The sequence below is a fragment of the Eriocheir sinensis genome, unplaced genomic scaffold, assembly GCF_024679095.1.
Source record: "Eriocheir sinensis breed Jianghai 21 unplaced genomic scaffold, ASM2467909v1 Scaffold1493, whole genome shotgun sequence".
Lineage (NCBI taxonomy): Eukaryota > Metazoa > Arthropoda > Malacostraca > Decapoda > Varunidae > Eriocheir > Eriocheir sinensis.
The window spans coordinates 1-21,089 of record NW_026110843.1 but is presented as its reverse complement, the minus strand read 5'-3'; the positions used below and the strand labels follow the sequence as shown (position 1 = coordinate 21,089).

The window sequence follows — 21,089 nt, the reverse complement described above, 5'->3', positions numbered from 1 at the left end:
AAGCTTGTTATATTCAATAGCGACATTTGAAATTTAGCGTGGCGATCTCGGACACAGCAGAGGGCGCTGTTTTGGCCAACCGTAGTGATTTTCTTTATGTGCACCATGTAATTCTGCATGTTTTCATATATAATACATGATGATTATGTTGAGTTTATGGCTGAAAGCTTGTTATATTCAATAGCGACATTTGAAATTTGTCTCTCGAGGCGATCTCGGATACGGTGCGAGGTGTTCTTTTGGCCTGGCCGTAGTGAGTTTCTTTATGTGCACCATTTAATTCTGCATGTTTTCATATATAAAAATGATGATTATGCTGAGTTTATGGCTGAAAGCTTGTTATATTCAATATCTACATAAGAAATTTGGACAGCTTGTCGATCTCGGATATGGCGCAGGGCACTGTTTTGGCCCGGCCGTAGTGAATTTCTTTGTGCACCATGTAATTCTGCATGTTTTCATATATAATACATGATGATTATGTTGAGTTTATGGCTGAAACCTTGTTATATTCAATAGCGACATTTGAAATTTAGCGCGAATGGCGATCTCGGATACGGTGCGGGGTGTTGTTTTGGCCCGGCCGTAGTGAGTTTCTTTATGTGTACCATTTAATTCTGCATGTTTTCATATATAATACATGATGATTATGCTGAGTTTATGGCTGAAAGCTTGTTATATTCAATAGCAACATTTGAAATTTGGCGCGATTGGCGATCTCGGATACGGCGCAGGGCGCTGTTTTGGCCCGGCCGTAGTGAGTTTCTTTATGTGCACCATTTAATTCTGCATGTTTTCATATATAATACATGATGATTATGTTGAGTTTATGGCTGAAAGCTTGTTATATTCAATAGCGACATTTGAAATTTAGAGCGACGGGCGATCTCGGACACAGAAGTGGGAGCTGTTTTGGCCCGGCAGTAGTGAGTTTCTTTATGTGCACCATTTAATTCTGCATGTTTTCATATATAATACATGATGATTATGTTGAGTTTATGGCTGAAAGCTTGTTATATTCAATAGCGACATTTGAAATTTAGCGGCGGCGATCTCGGACACAGCAGAGGCGCTGTTTTGGCCGGCCGTAGTGAGTTTCTTTATGTGCACCATTTAATTCTGCATGTTTTCATATATAATACATGATGATTATGTTGAGTTTATGGCTGAAAGCTTGTTATATTCGATAGCGACATTTGAAATTTGGCACACGCGGCGATCTCGGATACGGTGCGAGGTGTTGTTTGGCCTGGCCGTAGTGAGTTTCTTTATGTGCACCATTTAATTCTGCATGTTTTCATATATAAATGATTATTATGATGAGTTTATGGCTGAAAGCTTGTTATATTCAATAGCGACATTTGAAATTTAAGCGCAGCGATCTCGGACACAGCAGAGGCGCTGTTTTGGCCCGGCCGTAGTGAGTTTCTTTATGTGCACCATGTAATTCTGCATGTTTTCATATATAATACATGATGATTATGTTGAGTTTATGGCTGAAAGCTTGTTATATTCGATAGCGACATTTGAAATTTGGCACTTGGCGATCTCGGATACGGTGCGAGGTGTTGTTTGGCCTGGCCGTAGTGAGTTTCTTTATGTGCACCATTTAATTCTGCATGTTTTCATATAAAAATGATGATTATGCTGAGTTTATGGCTGAAAGCTTGTTATATTCAATAGCGACATTTGAAATTTGGCGAGCGTGGCGATCTCGGATACGGCGCAGGGCACTGTTTTGGCCCGGCCGTAGTGAGTTTCTTTATGTGCACCATGTAATTCTGCATGTTTTCATATATAATACATGATGATTATGTTGAGTTTATGGCTGAAACCTTGTTATATTCAATAGCGGCATTTGAAATTTAGCGCGAATGGCGATCTCGGATACGGTGCGGGGTGTTGTTTTGGCCCGGCCGTAGTGAGTTTCTTTATGTGTACCATTTAATTCTGCATGTTTTCATATATAATACATGATGATTATGCTGAGTTTATGGCTGAAAGCTTGTTATATTCAATAGCAACATTTGAAATTTGGCGTGGCGATCTCGGATACGGCGCAGGGCGCTGTTTTGGCCCGGCCGTAGTGAGTTTCTTTATGTGCACCATTTAATTCTGCATGTTTTCATATATAATACATGATGATTATGTTGAGTTTATGGCTGAAAGCTTGTTATATTCAATAGCGACATTTGAAATTTAGCGCGAGCGGCGATCTCGGACACAGCAGAGGGCGCTGTTTTGGCCCGGCCGTAGTGAGTTTCTTTATGTGCACCATGTAATTCTGCATGTTTTCATATATAATACATGATGATTATGTTGAGTTTATGGCTGAAACCTTGTTATATTCAATAGCGACATTTGAAATTTGGCACAAGCGGCGATCTCGGATAAGGTGCGTGGTGGTGGTATTGCCTGGCCGTAGTGAGTTTCTTTATGTGCACCATTTAATTCTGCATGTTTTCATATATAAAAATGATAATTATGCTGAGTTTATGGCTGAAAGCTTGTTATATTCAATAGCGACATTTGAAATTTGACGAGTGTGGCGATCTCGGATACGGCGCAGGGCACTGTTTTGGCCCGGCCGTAGTGAATTACTTTATGTGCACCATGTAATTCTGCATGTTTTCATATATAATACATGATGATTATGTTGAGTTTATGGCTGAAACCTTGTTATATTCAATAGCGGCATTTGAAATTTAGCGCGAATGGCGATCTCGGATACGGTGCGGGGCGTTGTTTTGGCCCGGCCGCAGTGAGTTTCTTTATGTGTACCATTTACTTCTGCATGTTTTCATATATAATACATGATGATTATGCTGAGTTTATGGCTGAAAGCTTGTTATATTCAATAGCGACATTTGAAATTTGGCGCGCGTGGCGATCTCGGATACGGCGCAGGGCGCTGTTTTGGCCCGGCCGGAGTGAGTTTCTTTATGTGCACCATTTAATTCTGCATGTTTTCATATATAATACATGATGATTATGTTGAGTTTATGGCTGAAACCTTGTTATATTCAATAGCGACATTTGAAATTTAGCGCGCGCGGCGATCTCGGACACAGCAGAGGGCGCTGTTTTGGCCCGGCCGTAGTGAGTTTCTTTATGTGCACCATGTAATTCTGCATGTTTTCATATATAATACATGATGATTATGTTGAGTTTATGGCTGAAACCTTGTTATATTCAATAGCGACATTTGAAATTTGGCACACGCGGCGATCTCGGATACGGTGCGAGGTGTTCTTTTGGCCTGGCCGTAGTGAGTTTCTTTATGTGCACCATTTAATTCTGCATGTTTTCACATATAAAAATGATGATTATGCTGAGTTTATGGCTGAAAGCTTGTTATATTCAATAGCGACATTTGAAATTTGGCGAGCGTGGCGATCTCGGATACGGCGCAGGGCACTGTTTTGGCCCGGCCGTAGTGAATTTCTTTGTGCACCATGTAATTCTGCATGTTTTCATATATAATACATGATGATTATGTTGAGTTTATGGCTGAAACCTTGTTATATTCAATAGCGACATTTGAAATTTAGCGCGAATGGCGATCTCGGATACGGTGCGGGGTGTTGTTTTGGCCCGGCCGTAGTGAGTTTCTTTATGTGTACCATTTAATTCTGCATGTTTTCATATATAATACATGATGATTATGCTGAGTTTATGGCTGAAAGCTTGTTATATTCAATAGCAACATTTGAAATTTGGCGCGTGGCGATCTCGGATACGGCGCAGGGCGCTGTTTTGGCCCGGCCGTAGTGAGTTTCTTTATGTGTACCATTTAATTCTGCATGTTTTCATATATAATACATGATGATTATGTTGAGTTTATGGCTGAAAGCTTGTTATATTCAATAGCGACATTTGAAATTTAGAGCGCGGCGATCTCGGACACAGCAGAGGGCGCTGTTTTGGCCCGGCCGTAGTGAGTTTCTTTATGTGCACCATTTAATTCTGCATGTTTTCATATATAATACATGATGATTATGTTGAGTTTATGGCTGAAAGCTTGTTATATTCAATAGCGACATTTGAAATTTAGCGTGGCGATCTCGGACACAGCAGAGGCGCTGTTTTGGCCCGCCGTAGTGAGTTTCTTTATGTGCACCATGTAATTCTGCATGTTTTCATATATAATACATGATGATTATGTTGAGTTTATGGCTGAAAGCTTGTTATATTCGATAGCGACATTTGAAATTTGGCACACACGGCGATCTCGGATACGGTGCGAGGTGTTGTTTTGGCCTGGCCGTAGTGAGTTTCTTTATGTGCACCATTTAATTCTGCATGTTTTCATATATAAAAATGATGATTATGCTGAGTTTATGGCTGAAAGCTTGTTAAATTCAATAGCGACATTTGAAATTTAGCGCGCGCGGCGATCTCGGACACAGCAGAGGGCGCTGTTTTGGCCCGGCCGTAGTGAGTTTCTTTATGTGCACCATGTAATTCTGCATGTTTTCATATATAATACATGATGATTATGTTGAGTTTATGGCTGAAAGCTTGTTATATTCGATAGCGACATTTGAAATTTTGCACTAATGGCGATCTCGGATACGGTGCGAGGTGTTGTTTTGGCCTGGCCGTAGTGAGTTTCTTTATGTGCACCATTTAATTCTGCATGTTTTCATATATAAAATGATGATTATGCTGAGTATATGGCTGAAAGCTTGTTATATTCAATAGCGACATTTGAAATTTGGCGGCGTGGCGATCTCGGATACGGCAGGGCACTGTTTTGCCAGGCCGTAGTGAATTTCTTTATGTGCACCATGTAATTCTGCATGTTTTCATATATAATACATGATGATTATGTTGAGTTTATGGCTGAAACCTTGTTATATTCAATAGCGACATTTGAAATTTAGCGCGAATGGCGATCTCGGATACGGTGCGGGGTGTTGTTTTGGCCCGGCCGTAGTGAGTTTCTTTATGTGTACCATTTAATTCTGCATGTTTTCATATATAATACATGATGATTATGCTGAGTTTATGGCTGAAAGCTTGTTATATTCAATAGCAACATTTGAAATTTGGCGCGCGTGGCGATCTCGGATACGGCGCAGGGCGCTGTTTTGGCCCGGCCGTAGTGAGTTTCTTTATGTGCACCATTTAATTCTGCATGTTTTCATATATAATACATGATGATTATGTTGAGTTTATGGCTGAAAGCTTGTTATATTCAATAGCGACATTTGAAATTTAGCGCGATCGGCGATCTCGGACACAGCAGAGGGCGCTGTTTTGGCCCGGCCGTAGTGAGTTTCTTTATGTGCACCATGTAATTCTGCATGTTTTCATATATAATACATGATGATTATGTTGAGTTTATGGCTGAAACCTTGTTATATTCAATAGCGACATTTGAAATTTGGCTCTCGCGGCGATCTCGGATACGGTGCGAGGTGTTGTTTTGGCCTGGCCGTAGTGAGTTTCTTTATGTGCACCATTTAATTCTGCATGTTTTCATATATAAAAATGATAATTATGCTGAGTTTATGGCTGAAAGCTTGTTATATTCAATAGCGACATTTGAAATTTGGCGAGCGTGGCGATCTCGGATACGGCGCAGGGCACTGTTTTGGCCCGGCCGTAGTGAATTACTTTATGTGCACCATGTAATTCTGCATGTTTTCATATATAATACATGATGATTATGTTGAGTTTATGGCTCAACATGATGATTATGTTGAGTTTATGGCTGAAACCTTGTTATATTCAATAGCGACATTTGAAATTTGGCACACGCGGCGATCTCGGATACGGTGCGAGGTGTTGTTTTGGCCTGGCCGTAGTGAGTTTCTTTATGTGCACCATTTAATTCTGCATGTTTTCATATATAATACATGATGATTATGTTGAGTTTATGGCTGAAAGCTTGTTATATTCAATAGCGACATTTGAAATTTGGAACCCGTGGCGATCTCGGATACGGCGCAGGGCACTGTTTTGGCTCGGCCGTAGTGAATTACTTTATGTGCACCATGTAATTCTGCATGTTTTCATATATAATACATGATGATTATGTTGAGTTTATGGCTGAAACCTTGTTATATTCAATAGCGACATTTGAAATTTAGCGCGAATGGCGATCTCGGATACGGCAGAGGGCGCTGTTTTGGCCTGGCCGTAGTGAGTTTCTTTATGTGCACCATTTAATTCTGCATGTTTTCATATATAATACATGATGATTATGCTGAGTTTATGGCTGAAAGCTTGTTATATTCAATAGCGACATTTGAAATTTGGCGCGCGTGGCGATCTCGGATACGGCGCAGGGCGCTGTTTTGGCCCGGCCGTAGTGAGTTTCTTTATGTGCACCATTTAATTTTGCATGTTTTCATATATAATACATGATGATTATGTTGAGTTTATGGCTGAAAGCTTGTTATATTCAATAGCGACATTTGAAATTTAGCGCGCGCGGCGATCTCGGACACAGCAGAGGGCGCTGTTTTGGCCCGGCCGTAGTGAGTTTCTTTATGTGCACCATGTAATTCTGCATGTTTTCATATATAATACATGATGATTATGTTGAGTTTATGGCTGAAACCTTGTTATATTCAATAGCGACATTTGAAATTTGGCTCTCGCGGCGATCTCGGATACGGTGCTTGGTGTTGTTTTGGCCTGGCCGTAGTGAGTTTCTTTATGTGCACCATGTAATTCTGCATGTTTTCATATATAATACATGATAATTATGCTGAGTTTATGGCTGAAAGCTTGTTATATTCAATAGCGACATTTGAAATTTGACGAGTGTGGCGATCTCGGATACGGCGCAGGGCACTGTTTTGGCCCGGCCGTAGTGAATTACTTTATGTGCACCATGTAATTCTGCATGTTTTCATATATAATACATGATGATTATGTTGAGTTTATGGCTGAAAGCTTGTTATATTCAATAGCGACATTTGAAATTAATGGCGATCTCGGATACGCAGGGCGCTGTTTTGGCCCCGTAGTGAGTTTCTTTATGTGCACCATTTAATTTTGCATGTTTTCATATATAATACATGATGATTATGTTGAGTTTATGGCTAAAAGCTTGTTATATTCAATAGCGACATTTGAAATTTAGCGCGCGCGGCGATCTCGGACACAGCAGAGGGCGCTGTTTTGGCCAACCGTAGTGAGTTTCTTTATGTGCACCATGTAATTCTGCATGTTTTCATATATAATACATGATGATTATGTTGAGTTTATGGCTGAAAGCTTGTTATATTCAATAGCGACATTTGAAATTTCACGAGAGAGGCGATCTCGGACACAGCAGAGGGCGCTGTTTTGGCCCGGCCGTAGTGAGTTTCTTTATGTGCACCATGTAATTCTGCATGTTTTCATATATAATACATGATGATTATGTTGAGTTTATGGCTGAAACCTTGTTATATTCAATAGCGACATTTGAAATTTGGCACACGCGGCGATCTCGGATACGGTGCGAGGTGTTGTTTTGGCCTGGCCGTAGTGAGTTTCTTTATGTGCACCATTTAATTCTGCATGTTTTCATATATAAAATGATAATTATGCTGAGTTTATGGCTGAAAGCTTGTTATATTCAATAGCGACATTTGAAATTTGGCGGCGTGGCGATCTCGGATACGGCGCAGGGCACTGTTTTGGCCCGCCGTAGTGAATTACTTTATGTGCACCATGTAATTCTGCATGTTTTCATATATAATACATGATGATTATGTTGAGTTTATGGCTGAAACCTTGTTATATTCAATAGCGACATTTGAAATTTAGCGAATGGCGATCTCGGATACGGTCGGGCGTTGTTTTGGCCCGGCCGCAGTGAGTTTCTTTATGTGTACCATTTAATTCTGCATGTTTTCATATATAATACATGATGATTATGCTGAGTTTATGGCTGAAAGCTTGTTATATTCAATAGCGACATTTGAAATTTTGCGGCGTGGCGATCTCGGATACGGCGCAGGGCGATGTTTTGGCCCGGCCGTAGTGAGTTTCTTTATGTGCACCATTTAATTCTGCATGTTTTCATATATAATACATGATGATTATGTTGAGTTTATGGCTGAAAGCTTGTTATATTCAATAGCGACATTTGAAATTTAGCGCGGCGATCTCGGACACAGCAGAGGCGCTGTTTTGGCCCGGCCGTAGTGAGTTTCTTTATGTGCACCATGTAATTCTGCATGTTTTCATATATAATACATGATGATTATGTTGAGTTTATGGCTGAAAGCTTGTTATATTCAATAGCGACATTTGAAATTTGGCACCGCGGCGATCTCGGATACGGTGAGGTGTTCTTTGGCCTGGCCGTAGTGAGTTTCTTTATGTGCACCATTTAATTCTGCATGTTTTCATATATAAAATGATGATTATGCTGAGTTTATGGCTGAAAGCTTGTTATATTCAATAGCGACATTTGAAATTTGGCGCGTGGCGATCTCGGATACGCGCAGGGCACTGTTTTGGCCCGGCCGTAGTGAATTTCTTTATGTGCACCATGTAATTCTGCATGTTTTCATATATAATACATGATGATTATGTTGAGTTTATGGCTGAAACCTTGTTATATTCAATAGCGACATTTGAAATTTAACGCGAATGGCGATCTCGGATACGGTGCGGGTGTTGTTTTGGCCCGGCCATAGTGAGTTTCTTTATGTGTACCATTTAATTCTGCATGTTTTCATATAAAATACATGATGATTATGCTGAGTTTATGGCTGAAAGCTTGTTATATTCAATAGCGACATTTGAAATTTGGCGCGTGGCGATCTCGGATACGGCGCAGGGCGCTGTTTTGGCCCGGCCGTAATGAGTTTCTTTATGTGCACCATTTAATTCTGCATGTTTTCATATATAATACATGATGATTATGTTGAGTTTATGGCTGAAAGCTTGTTATATTCAATAGCGACATTTGAAATTTAAGCGGCAGCGATCTCGGACACAGCAGAGGGCGCTGTTTTGGCCCGGCCGTAGTGAGTTTCTTTATGTGCACCATGTAATTCTGCATGTTTTCATATATAATACATGATGATTATGTTGAGTTTATGGCTGAAAGCTTGTCATATTCAATAGCGACATTTGAAATTTAGCGCGTGGCGATCTCGGATACAGTGCGGGGTGTTGTTTTGGCCTGGCCGTAGTGAGTTTCTTTATGTGTACCATTTAATTCTGCATGTTTTCATATATAATACATGATGATTATGTTGAGTTTATGGCTGAAAGCTTGTCATATTCAATAGCGACATTTGAAATTTGGCGAGCGTGGCGATCTCGGATACGGCGCAGGGTGTTGTTAAGGTTTTTCATTATCAGTTATCGGTTATCGGGAATAAGGTTTTCTGTTATCGTGCCCTGCTATGGCGGAGACGCTGTCTTTCTCCTCAGTCTGAAGCTAGCCAGCACTGTGAGTGGAACGTTTCTCTGGAATACACACACTGCATTTTGACCCCTACTATGGCACCCAAGCATCCTTCCACCTCGTCCAGTGACATAAGAACATAGGAGTCTGCACAAGCAGCTCCTCTGAACCTTGGCTCCCGTGTATCTAACCCTACCTAATATCGCTGTCCATGACGCATCAACAAAGTGATGGTGGTGAGTGTGAGGACGTGTTTTTGTTGTGTCAGTGACTTACAAATGTAATGTAGCAATTCTTTCTTTAGAAAACTTTAACTTAACCCGGTGGTGGCAGGGGTCATGTTTCTTAATGGTCCCTCCAAGCAAGAAAAATGAGAAAAAATCACCCCTCACACAAACCATTTCATATTATATGTCAAAGCATTTGTTATCAGTTTGTGTGTGTTACTTTCCTCTCTGTCAAAGGCTGTAAAATAAGGCAAAAAGTAAGCAGAAAAATATATATCTACCCTTGCAGGTGAAAATATAGCCTGTTAGCTTTTGAGACCAAACCATGTAGTGAGCCTCCTCCTCCCTCCTGCTGGCTAGGCTTCCTTTAATATGTATTTCCACATGATGCGGCCAATATCAGGAGTCTTTTCCACCAATATTTACTGTATAATGATGACTTGACTCCTGCATTAGCACCGGTGAGTGAGTTAGGGGCTTAAACTTTGATGCCAGGATTGGAGGTGACTTATTCCTGGGTTTAAACTTATACAAAATCAGGTTGGCGACATGTCTGTGGTAAGTCCCTTGTACAATAAGAAATATTACTTTCCTCTCTGTCAAGGGCTGAATAAATAAATCAAATTAATCTAACTATATTATAAAGCAAAACCAATTTTGCATGCATAATATATATCCAGTGTGTAGTAAGCACTTTGGCAAACATATATCATGCATCCTATGCTTAACACGGTAGCTGCGGGGATCATGTTTCTTACCCGGTAGCAGCAACGGGCCAAATTTGTGGCTTTACCGTGTAGCAGCAACGGGCCAAATTTGTGCCATGATTTAAACCCCCCAAAATAGATGATGTGTAAACTGATCACAAATGCTTTGATATGTATTATGAAATGGTTTGTGTGAGGGATGATTTTTTTCTCATTTTTCTCGCTTGGGGGGACCATTAAGAAACATGATCCCCGCTGCTACCGGGTTAAGAAACATGATCCCTGCTGCTACCGGGTTAAGAAACATGATCCCCGCTGCTACCACCACCACCACTGGGTTAAAAGGCCTTTCCCTTTAAGCAAGGGGATGTACTGAACATTTTACAACACACTGGGTTACTAAGTGAGCTGCTGAACATTTTACAGCTCACTATAAAGGGGTTCCTTTGGGGGCTTCTGGCAGGGCAATGAAGGGCAGGGCAGGAAATGAGTAGAAAGAACACCTATTTCTCCAAGCTGCTGAAAAGCTTGTTGGTGAAGAATTACTTGTCGGTGAAGAGACTATTGTTGAGGTGAGGAGTTCCCTGTGTTATGGAACCTCCCGGCACGGCTACACCAACATGCAAATATGTGTCAACTCAAAAAGTCTTGTACCGGGAAAGACGGCATGGGATAATATATTATGAAATCTCTCTCTCTATCAAGGGCTGTATAATTAAGATAATTAATTGATACTCTCTCTCTCATATTTGTTTTTTTACATACTTTTCTTCCTCTACCCTCCCTCTCTCTCTCTCTCTCTCTCCCCTCATAACTCTATACATACAGCCAGGCCTATACTTTGAGGCAGTGCCAACCACTGCACCACGAAGCCACCCCCCCCAAAAAACTATATGGAACTCAATATTCCATTAATTTCATAAAATATGTCCTTTCTGTTGAATATTGATATCTGAAACAGTTGGCAACATTAGCACAAGAGAACTCACTAAACTCAGTACATGTATTTTCCACCAGTTGGTCAGTCACAGTCAGTGCCTCGGCAGTTTGCTTTTGTGAGATTACCAGCTCAGTGGCATCTACGTGTATGCTTGTTAAGTCCTGTTGCTTTCTTTGCTTTACCAGAGACATACAAAGTGAGATTCAAGGGTTAACCTGAAAAGGTTTTCCTGCAGCTGATCAGCTGGCAGACCAAAGCTTACTAACCTATCTTTTAAAATTCCCTCAGTGTTGGAGGAAAGGCAAGAGCAGGACTTTGCAGCAAGTACAATAACTTTATATCGAGAGTTCAAAACTTTAAATAGTGAGTTCAAGGATTAATTCATATCAATTGTCAAAGCCTACTTATAAATTTATAATAATGTAGGATTCTTCTTGTTGTTTTGTGGTATATACCTTGAAGAGAATAAATGAATCATTGCAAATGAATACGTTGTTTTCCTTTACCATCTTTGGAGCACACCATTTAACTCATGGAATACTTTTACTAAAAAAAATCAAATAAAAAAAAAATCATGATTTTGTTTGGTAATAACAATCATGATTTTTAGTAAAGAAATCAAAGATTTAATCATCTGATTAAATCAATTTGATTTAATCATTGCCAACCCTGCTTAGGCGATTATTTCTTTAGTGACAAATTTTGCTATTATCCAGAAAGCTACATATTCAAGGCACTGTACAGGGGATCCTCAGCTATGATGCCCTCCACCTATGACTATTTCAAGGTTATGACACAACCCACAAATTATTAAGTTTGGAAAGTTTGGTTTTGTGGGCAGCACAACATCTGTGGTCATATGCCGGAGACAGACAGGAGGGGGAAGGAATTATAGAAGGGAACAGACCCCAGGAGACGGGACACAACCCCTGATTAATACCTGGTACACTGCTGGGTGGACAGGGGCTATGTAGGGTATCGGAAAAGCCGCCCAAATTTTTCCACTCCGCCTGGGAATCGAACCCGGGCTCTCTCGGTTGTGACCCGAGTGTGCTAACCACTGCACCACAAAGCCCCCCTGCAAATATGTGTCCACTGTCAAAGTCTTGTATTGGGAAAGACAGCACTGGATAAGATATTCTATAGTCTCTCTCTATCAAGGACTGTAAATTAACCCTTTGGTTGCTAAATACTTGCAGGGAGGACTAGCGTAACTTGCCGCTGGTGCTAAACCCTCCCTGCGAGTTCCAGGGCCCAAATTTACAATTAATCTTAATCTTTAACTTAAAAGTTCCACTGAATCTCAAGTTTAACTTATAGCTGAGCTTAAATGTAAAATAAGTTCAACTTCACTCAGCAGCTGATCCAGTTTGAAAATTTGTCCTGGCAAAAGATGTATTTTTTAAATTGCAGAATTGCGACACTTCAGTGATTGAATATGTAGTAATACTACTTTATCAATGTTATATGATGATATACTTCAGAAATATGGGCATAATAAGGTAGTATTTATAAAATAAAGGTTACGTTTATCATCCGCGCATGGTGATATTCTTTTTTTTTTCTCTTGAATGTAAACACGGACACGCGTTCCTGTTCGTCTTCCTCATTCTTGCATCACCCGCCCTCTGACGAGGTAATCATGGAAAATATTGCCGCTTTCACTTCTCCCAAGAGGAAAAGGGGAGTGAATTGGAGAGACTGCCACACTCTACACATAGTAAAGGGAAGGGAGTCAACAGATACCGTCTGCAAGGGTAGCCACTGTCCCCTAATAGATGACATGAATCCGGTGGTATACGATGATCCTCAAACATGCGTTTGAGGCCACCCTCACGCCAAATACGAGCATCATGAGTGGACCCAGGCCAATTAGCTACAACATTAAGAATATTATATTTGGCATCAAACACTAATTGTGTGTTTATGCTATGGAAATTCTTCCTGTTGACATAGTCTGCTTCATATTCCCTGGGGGTATCCTGACATGCGTGCAATCTATTACACCAACAATGCCAGGGAAGTTTGCAACTTGCACAAATTCTTGTTGTTTCTCTCGGATTTCAGGGACGGTGCGAGGAAATCGAATGAATTGGACAAGTATGGCTGGCTGTGTAAGAGCCTTGAGGGTATCGGTGATCGCTTTGCTTACTGACGACTGTGATGGACCAAGATCATCACTGTTACACATCTGCATTTTCCCCGTTGCTAAGTAACGCAGTGTAATAATTACTTTCATTTCGGGTGTCAATGCAAAACTCCTTGAAGTAGGGCTTTGCAGGGCCCCTCTCACCAAATCCGTTACGAACAGTACTCCTGCACGGTCCAGTCTGTAGCGTTTCAATAGTTCTGCGTCACTCAAAGTATTCAGAACGTCTCTTCGCTCTTGAAAAGTCTTCTCTAGGCGCTGACGGGCTTGTTGACGTTCGGCCATCTTGGCGACTGAAGTTCGACTTAGGCTCCTTAAGACGGGTTTGGGCCCGCCTAAAATATCTCGTCAGCTAAGATCAACTTATGAGGGATAAGATGAAGAATAAAGTTAAACTCGCCCTAAAGTCAAACTTAGCGGTTAAAGATTTATTGTAAATTCGGGCCCAGTAGAGGGTAGCGGGACGCCTAGCGGGTCAGAGGCAAGAACAAACACGTTATCTAATAGGAGTGGCCATACAGGACGCAGGTAGCGGGTTCCCTCCAAGCTTACCTGCTACCCGCGTCCTGTATGGCCACTCCTATTAGATAACATGTTTGTTCTTGCCTCGTCCTGCTACCCTCTAATGTCAAATGTGTTTTTTTAGCTTCATAGCACAGAGGAATGGTCACACCACCACCAGCCTCATAAAACTACCCCTGGAAATGCCCTAAACTCCTACAAAAAACATGTCAAATGTGTGTTTTTTAGCTTCATAGCACAGAGGAAGGGTCACACCACCACCAGCCTCATAAAACTACCCCTGGAAATGCCCCAAACCTCAACAAAAGACTTAAATATTACATGTGAGTTTGGGTGTTGCAATGCATTATCATAATCTAACCATCTCTTCTGTCTCTCCTTTCTTTATTCAGTGGTCTAAGAGCCAAGAGGGAAGGAAGGAAGGAAGGAAGGAAGGAAGGAAGAAGTTTGCAATGGAAAGAGAATTGATTTGAACACTCACCAAGTCCTTATCCTCCTCCTCCTCTTCTTCCTCTTCATCTTCTCTTCTTCTTCCTCCTCTTCTTCCTCTGTAAACAGGGTAAGGAAATAAGTCAGCTGTAAAATAATTGGGATTTTTTGAGATAATAAATTATTTTCAAGGTAAAAAAATATATAGATAGATATTGGTAGAGAGAGAGAGAGATGAGAGAGAGAGAGAGAGAGAGAGAGAGAGAGAGAGAGATTTAATTTTGGTGCCATACTTGCTCACTTTTCTTTCATCTTAAAAATAATCTCTTTACTTTCTCAGCTTTAAATTTTCTCAATAACTGTCTCTCTCTCTCTCTCTCTCTCTCTCTCTCTCTCTCTCTCTCTCTCTCTCTCTCTCTCTCTCACACACACACACACAAAATATATGCTGCATAATGTGATGACAAATGAGATGATGTGTATATATATATATATATATATATATATATATATATATATATATATATATATATATATATATATATATATATATATATATATATATCATGAAATGGTTTGTGGGAGTGATGATTTTTTTTCTCATATTTCACACTTAGAGGGAAGGAAGGGCCTGTAATAAGGGGGATATTCATAGGGTTTTGTTGGTAAGAGAACCGGGAAGGACACGTAGTAATGGGTTTAACCCCTTCAACACGAGTATACTGTGTCCTTGTGTGCCCCGTACATTACCATATCCCAGGACGCGCATACTGGCTTGCTTTAGCCAATATACGAGTTATTTTATCTCTATATTTATGCTTACATCTCAAAATTATCAATTAATTTATACTTCTTTATGTGCACCATGTAATTCTGCATGTTTTCATATATAATACATGATGATTATGTTGAGTTTATGGCTGAAAGCTTGTTATACTCAATAGCGACATTTGAAATTTGGCGCGCGTGGCGATCTCGGATACGGCGCAGGGCGCTGTTTTGGCCCGGCCGTAGTGAGTTTCTTTATGTGCACCATGTAATTCTGCATGTTTTCATATATAATACATGATGATTATGTTGAGTTTATGGCTGAAAGCTTGTTATATTCAATAGCGACATTTGAAATTTGGCGCGCGTGGCGATCTCGGATACGGTGCGAGGTGTTGTTTTGGCCTGGCCGTAGTGAGTTTCTTTATGTGCACCATTTAATTCTGCATGTTTTCATATATAAAAATGATGATTATGCTGAGTTTATGGCTGAAAGCTTGTTATATTCAATAGCGACATTTGAAATTTGGAGAGCGTGGCGATCTCGGATACGGCGCAGGGCACTGTTTTGGCCCGGCCGTAGTGAATTTCTTTATGTGCACCATGTAATTCTGCATGTTTTCACATATAATACATGATGATTATGTTGAGTTTATGGCTGAAACCTGGTTATATTCAATAGCGACATTTGAAATTTAGCGCGAATGGCGATCTCGGATACGGTGCGGGGTGTTGTTTTGGCCCGGCCGTAGTGAGTTTCTTTATGTGTACCATTTAATTCTGCATGTTTTCATATATAATACATGATGATTATGTTGAGTTTATGGCTGAAAGCTTGTTATATTCAATAGCGACATTTGAAATTTAGCGTGGAGATCTCGGACACAGCAGAGGCGCTGTTTTGGCCCGGCCGTAGTGAGTTTCTTTATGTGAACCATGTAATTCTGCATGTTTTCATATATAATACATGATGATTATGTTGAGTTTATGGCTGAAAGCTTGTTATATTCAATAGCGACATTTGAAATTTAGCGCTGAGATCTCGGACACAGCAGAGGCGCTGTTTTGGCCCGGCCGTAGTGAGTTTCTTTATGTGCACCATGTAATTCTGCATGTTTTCATATATAATACATGATGATTATGTTGAGTTTATGGCTGAAAGCTTGTTATATTCAATAGCGACATTTGAAATTTAAGCGGCGTGGCGATCTCGGATACGGTGCGGGGTGTTGTTTTGGCCTGGCCGTAGTGAGTTTCTTTATGTGCACCATTTAATTCTGCATGTTTTCATATATAAAATGATGATTATGCTGAGTTTATGGCTGAAAGCTTGTTATATTCAATAGCGACATTTGAAATTTGGCGGCGTGGCGATCTCGGATCGGCGCAGGTGTTGTTAAGGTTTTCATTATCAGTTATCGGTTATCGGAATAAGGTTTTCTGTTATCGTGCCCTGCTATGGCGGAGACGCTGTCTTTCTCCTCAGTCTGAAGCTAGCCAGCACTGTGAGTGGAACGTTTCTCTGGAATACACACACTGCATTTGACCCCTACTATGGCACCCAAGCATCCTTCCACCTCGTCCAGTGACATAAGAACATAGGAGTCTGCACGAAGCAGCTCCTCTGAACCTTGGCTCCCGTGTATCTAACCCTACCTAATATCGCTGTCCATGACGCATCAACAAAGTGATGGTGGTGAGTGTTTTTGTTGTGTCAGTGACTTACAAATGTAATGTAGCAATTCTTTCGTTAGAAAACTTTAACTTAACCCGGTGGTGGCAGGGATCATGTTTCTTAATGGTCCCTCCAAGCAAGAAAAATGAGAAAAAATCACCCCTCACACAAACCATTTCATATTATATATCAAAGCATTTGTGATCAGTTTGTGTGTGTTACTTTCCTCTCTGTCAAAGGCTGTAAAATAAGGCAAAAAGTAAGCAGAAAAATATATATCTACCCTTGCAGGTGAAAATATAGCCTGTTAGCTTTTGAGACCAAACCATGTAGTGAGCCTCCTCCTCCCTCCCTGCTGGCTAGGCTTCCTTTTAATATGTATTTCCACACATGATGCGGCCAGTATCAGGAGTCTTTTTCCCACCAATATTTACTGTATAATGATGACTTGACTCCTGCATTAGCACAGGTGAGTGAGTTAGGGGCTTAAGGAACTTTGATGCCAGGATTGGAGGTGACTTATTCCTGGGTTTAAACTTATACAAAATCAGGTTGGCGACATGTCTGTGGTAAGTCCCTTGTACAATAAGAAATATTACTTTCCTCTCTGTCAAGGGCTGAATAAATAAATCAAATTAATCTAACTATATTATAAAGCAAAACCAATTTTGCATGCATAATATGTATCCAGTGTGTAGTAAGCACTTTGGCAAACATATATCATGCATCCTATGCTTAACACGGTAGCTGCGGGGATCATGTTTCTTACCCGGTAGCAGCGACGGGCCAAATTTGTGGCTTTACCGTGTAGCAGCAACGGGCCAAATTTGTGGCTTTACCGTGTAGTAGCAACGGGCCAAATTAAGGCTTTACCGTGTAGCAAACGGGCCAAATTTGTGCCATGATTTAAACCCCCCAAAATAGATGATGTGTAAACTGATCACAAATGCTTTGATATGTATTATGAAATGGTTTGTGTGAGGGGTGATTTTTTCTCATTTTTCTCGCTTGGGGGACCATTAAGAAACATGATCCCCACTGCTACAACCACTGGGTTAAAAGGCCTTTCCCTCTAAGCAAGGGGATGTACTGAACATTTTACAACACAATGGGTTACTAAGTGAGCTGCTGAACATTTTACAGCTCAATATAACGGGTTCACCCTTTGGGGGCTTCTGGCGGGGGTAATGAAGGCAGGGCAGGAAGTGAGTAGAGAAAGCTTACCTATTTCTCCAAGCTGCTGAAAAGCTTGTTGGTGAAGAATTACTTGTCGGTGAAGAGACTGTTGTTGAGGTGAGGAGTGCCCTGTGTTATGGAACCTCCCGGCACTGCTACACCAACCTGCAAATATGTGTCCACTCTCAAAGTCTTGTACCGGGAAAGACAGCATGGGATAATATATTATGAAATCTCTCTCTCTATCAAGGGCTGTATAATTAAGATAATTAATTGATACTCTCTCTCTCATATTTGTTTTTTTACATACTTTTCTTCCTCTACCCTCCCTCTCTCTCTCTCTCCCCTCATATAACTCTACACATACAGCCAGGCCTATACTTTGAGGCAGTGCCAACCACTGCACCACGAAGCCACCCCCCCAAAAAAACTATATGGAACTCAATATTCCATTAATTTCATAAAATATGTCCTTTCTGTTGAATATTGATATCTGAAACAGTTGGCAACATTAGCACAAGAGAACTCACTAAACTCAGTACATGTATTTTCCACCAGTTGGTCAGTCACAGTCAGTGCCTCGGCAGTTTGCTTTTGTGAGATTACCAGCTCAGTGGCATCTACGTGTATGCTTGTTAAGTCCTGTTGCTTTCTTTGCTTTACCAGAGACATACAAAGTGAGATTCAAAGGGTTAACCTGAAAAAGGGTTTTCCTGCAGCTGATCAGCTGGCAGACCAAAGCTTACTAACCTATCTTTTTAAAATTCCCTCAGTGTTGGAGGAAAGGCAAGAGCAGGACTTTAGCAAGTACAATAACTTTATATCGAGAGTTCAAAACTTTAAATAGTGAGTTCAAGGATTAATTCATATCAATTGTCAAAGCCTACTTATAAATTTATAATAATGTAGGATTCTTCTTGTTGTTTTGTGGTATATACCTTGAAGAATAAATTAATCATTGCAAATGAATACGTTGTTTTCCTTTACCATCTTTGGAGCACACCATTTAACTCATGGAATACTTTTACTAAAAAAAATCAAATAAAAAAAAAATCATGATTTTGTTTGGTAATAACAATCATGATTTTTTAGTAAAGAAATCAAAGATTTAATCATCTGATTAAATCAATTTGATTTAATCATTGCCAACCCTGCTTAGGCGATTATTTCTTTAGTGACAAATTTTGCTATTATCCAGAAAGCTACATATTCAAGGCACTGTACAGGGGATCCTCAGCTATGATGCCCTCCACCTATGACTATTTCAAGGTTATGACACAACCCACAAATTATTAAGTTTGGAAAGTTTGGTTTTGTGGGCAGCACAACATCTGTGGTCATATGCCGGAGACAGACAGGAGGGGGAAGGAATTATAGAAGGGAACAGACCCCAGGAGACGGGACACAACCCCTGATTAATACCTGGTACACTGCTGGGTGGACAGGGGCTATGTAGGGTATCGGAAAAGCCGCCCAAATTTTTCCACTCCGCCTGGGAATCGAACCCGGGCTCTCTCGGTTGTGACCCGAGTGTGCTAACCACTGCACCACAAAGCCCCCCTGCAAATATGTGTCCACTGTCAAAGTCTTGTATTGGGAAAGACAGCACTGGATAAGATATTCTATAGTCTCTCTCTATCAAGGACTGTAAATTAACCCTTTGGTTGCTAAATACTTGCAGGGAGGACTAGCGTAACTTGCCGCTGGTGCTAAACCCTCCCTGCGAGTTCCCAGTAGAGGGTAGCGGGACGCCTAGTGGGTCAGAGGCAAGAACAAACACGTTATCTAATAGGAGTGGCCATACAGGACGCAGGTAGCAGGTTCCTCAAGCACCTGCTACCCGCGTCCTGTATGGCCACTCCTGATAACATGTGTTGTTCTTGCCCCTGACCTGATAGGCGTCCTGCTACCCTCTATGTCAAATGTGTTTTTAGCTTCATAGCACAGAGGAATGGTCACTACTCCACCAGGCTCATACAACTACCACTGGAAATGCACTATTCTCCTACAAAAAACATGTCAAATGTGTGTTTTTTAGCTTCATAGCACAGAGGAAGGGTCACACCACCACCAGCCTCATAAAACTACCCCTGGAAATGCCCTAAACTCCTACAAAAAACATGTCAAATGTGTGTTTTTTAGCTTCATAGCACAGAGGAAGGGTCACACCACCACCAGCCTCATAAAACTACCCCTGGAAATGCCCCAAACCTCAACAAAAGACTTAAATATTACATGTGAGTTTGGGTGTTGCAATGCATTATCATAATCTAACCATCTCTTCTGTCTCTCCTTTCTTTATTCAGTGGTCTAAGAGCCAAGAGGGAAGGAAGGAAGGAAGGAAGGAAGAAGTTTGCAATGGAAAGAGAATTGATTTGAACACTCACCAAGTCCTTATCCTCCTCCTCCTCTTCTTCCTCTTCATCTTCTCTTCATCTTCTCTTCTTCTTCCTCCTCTTCTTCCTCTGTAAACAGGGTAAGGAAATAAGTCAGCTGTAAAATAATTGGGATTTTTTGAGATAATAAATTATTTTCAAGGTAAAAAAATATATAGATAGATATTGGTAGAGAGAGAGAGAGAGAGAGAGAGAGAGAGAGAGAGAGCTTTAATTCTGGTGCCATACTTGCTCACTTTTTCTTTCATCTTAAAAATAATCTCTTTACTTTCTCAGCTTTAGAAATTTTCTCAATAACTGTGAAAGCATAACTCTCTCTCTCTCTCTCTCTCTCTCTCTACACAAAATATATGCTGCATAATGTGATGACAAATGAGATGATGTGTATATATATATATATATATATATATATATATATATATATATATATATATATATATATATATATATATATATATATATATATATCATGAAATGGTTTGTGGGAGTGATGATTTTTTTCTCATATTTCACACTTAGAGGAAGGAAGGGCCTGTAATAAGGGGATATTCATAGGGTTTTGTTGGTAAGAGAACCGGGAACGACAAGTAGTAATGGGTTTAACCCCTTCAACACGATTATACTGTGTCCTTGTGTGCCCTGTACCATATCCCAGGACGCATACTGGCTTGCTTTAGCCAATATACGAGTTATTTTATCTCTATATTTATGCTTACATCTCAAAATTATCAAT

At 40.5% G+C, this 21,089-nt stretch overlaps 1 long non-coding RNA gene across 4 annotated transcripts in view; it reads right to left on the bottom strand.

Annotated features, from left to right (window-relative positions):
- Positions 1 to 20,446, bottom strand: part of LOC126990207 (uncharacterized) — a 43,142-nt gene extending 22,696 nt beyond the window's left edge. For 3 of the 4 annotated variants that reach the window (XR_007744112.1, XR_007744113.1, XR_007744115.1), the window contains exons 1-3: positions 20,348 to 20,446; positions 18,009 to 18,125; positions 14,394 to 14,460 (exon numbers count right to left, since the gene is read on the bottom strand). This is a non-coding gene — a long non-coding RNA (uncharacterized LOC126990207). The remainder of the gene's footprint in view (positions 1 to 14,393; positions 14,461 to 18,008; positions 18,126 to 20,347) is intronic. The other variant, XR_007744114.1, reaches the window with a different exon arrangement.
- Positions 20,447 to 21,089: the final 643 nt, after the last annotated feature.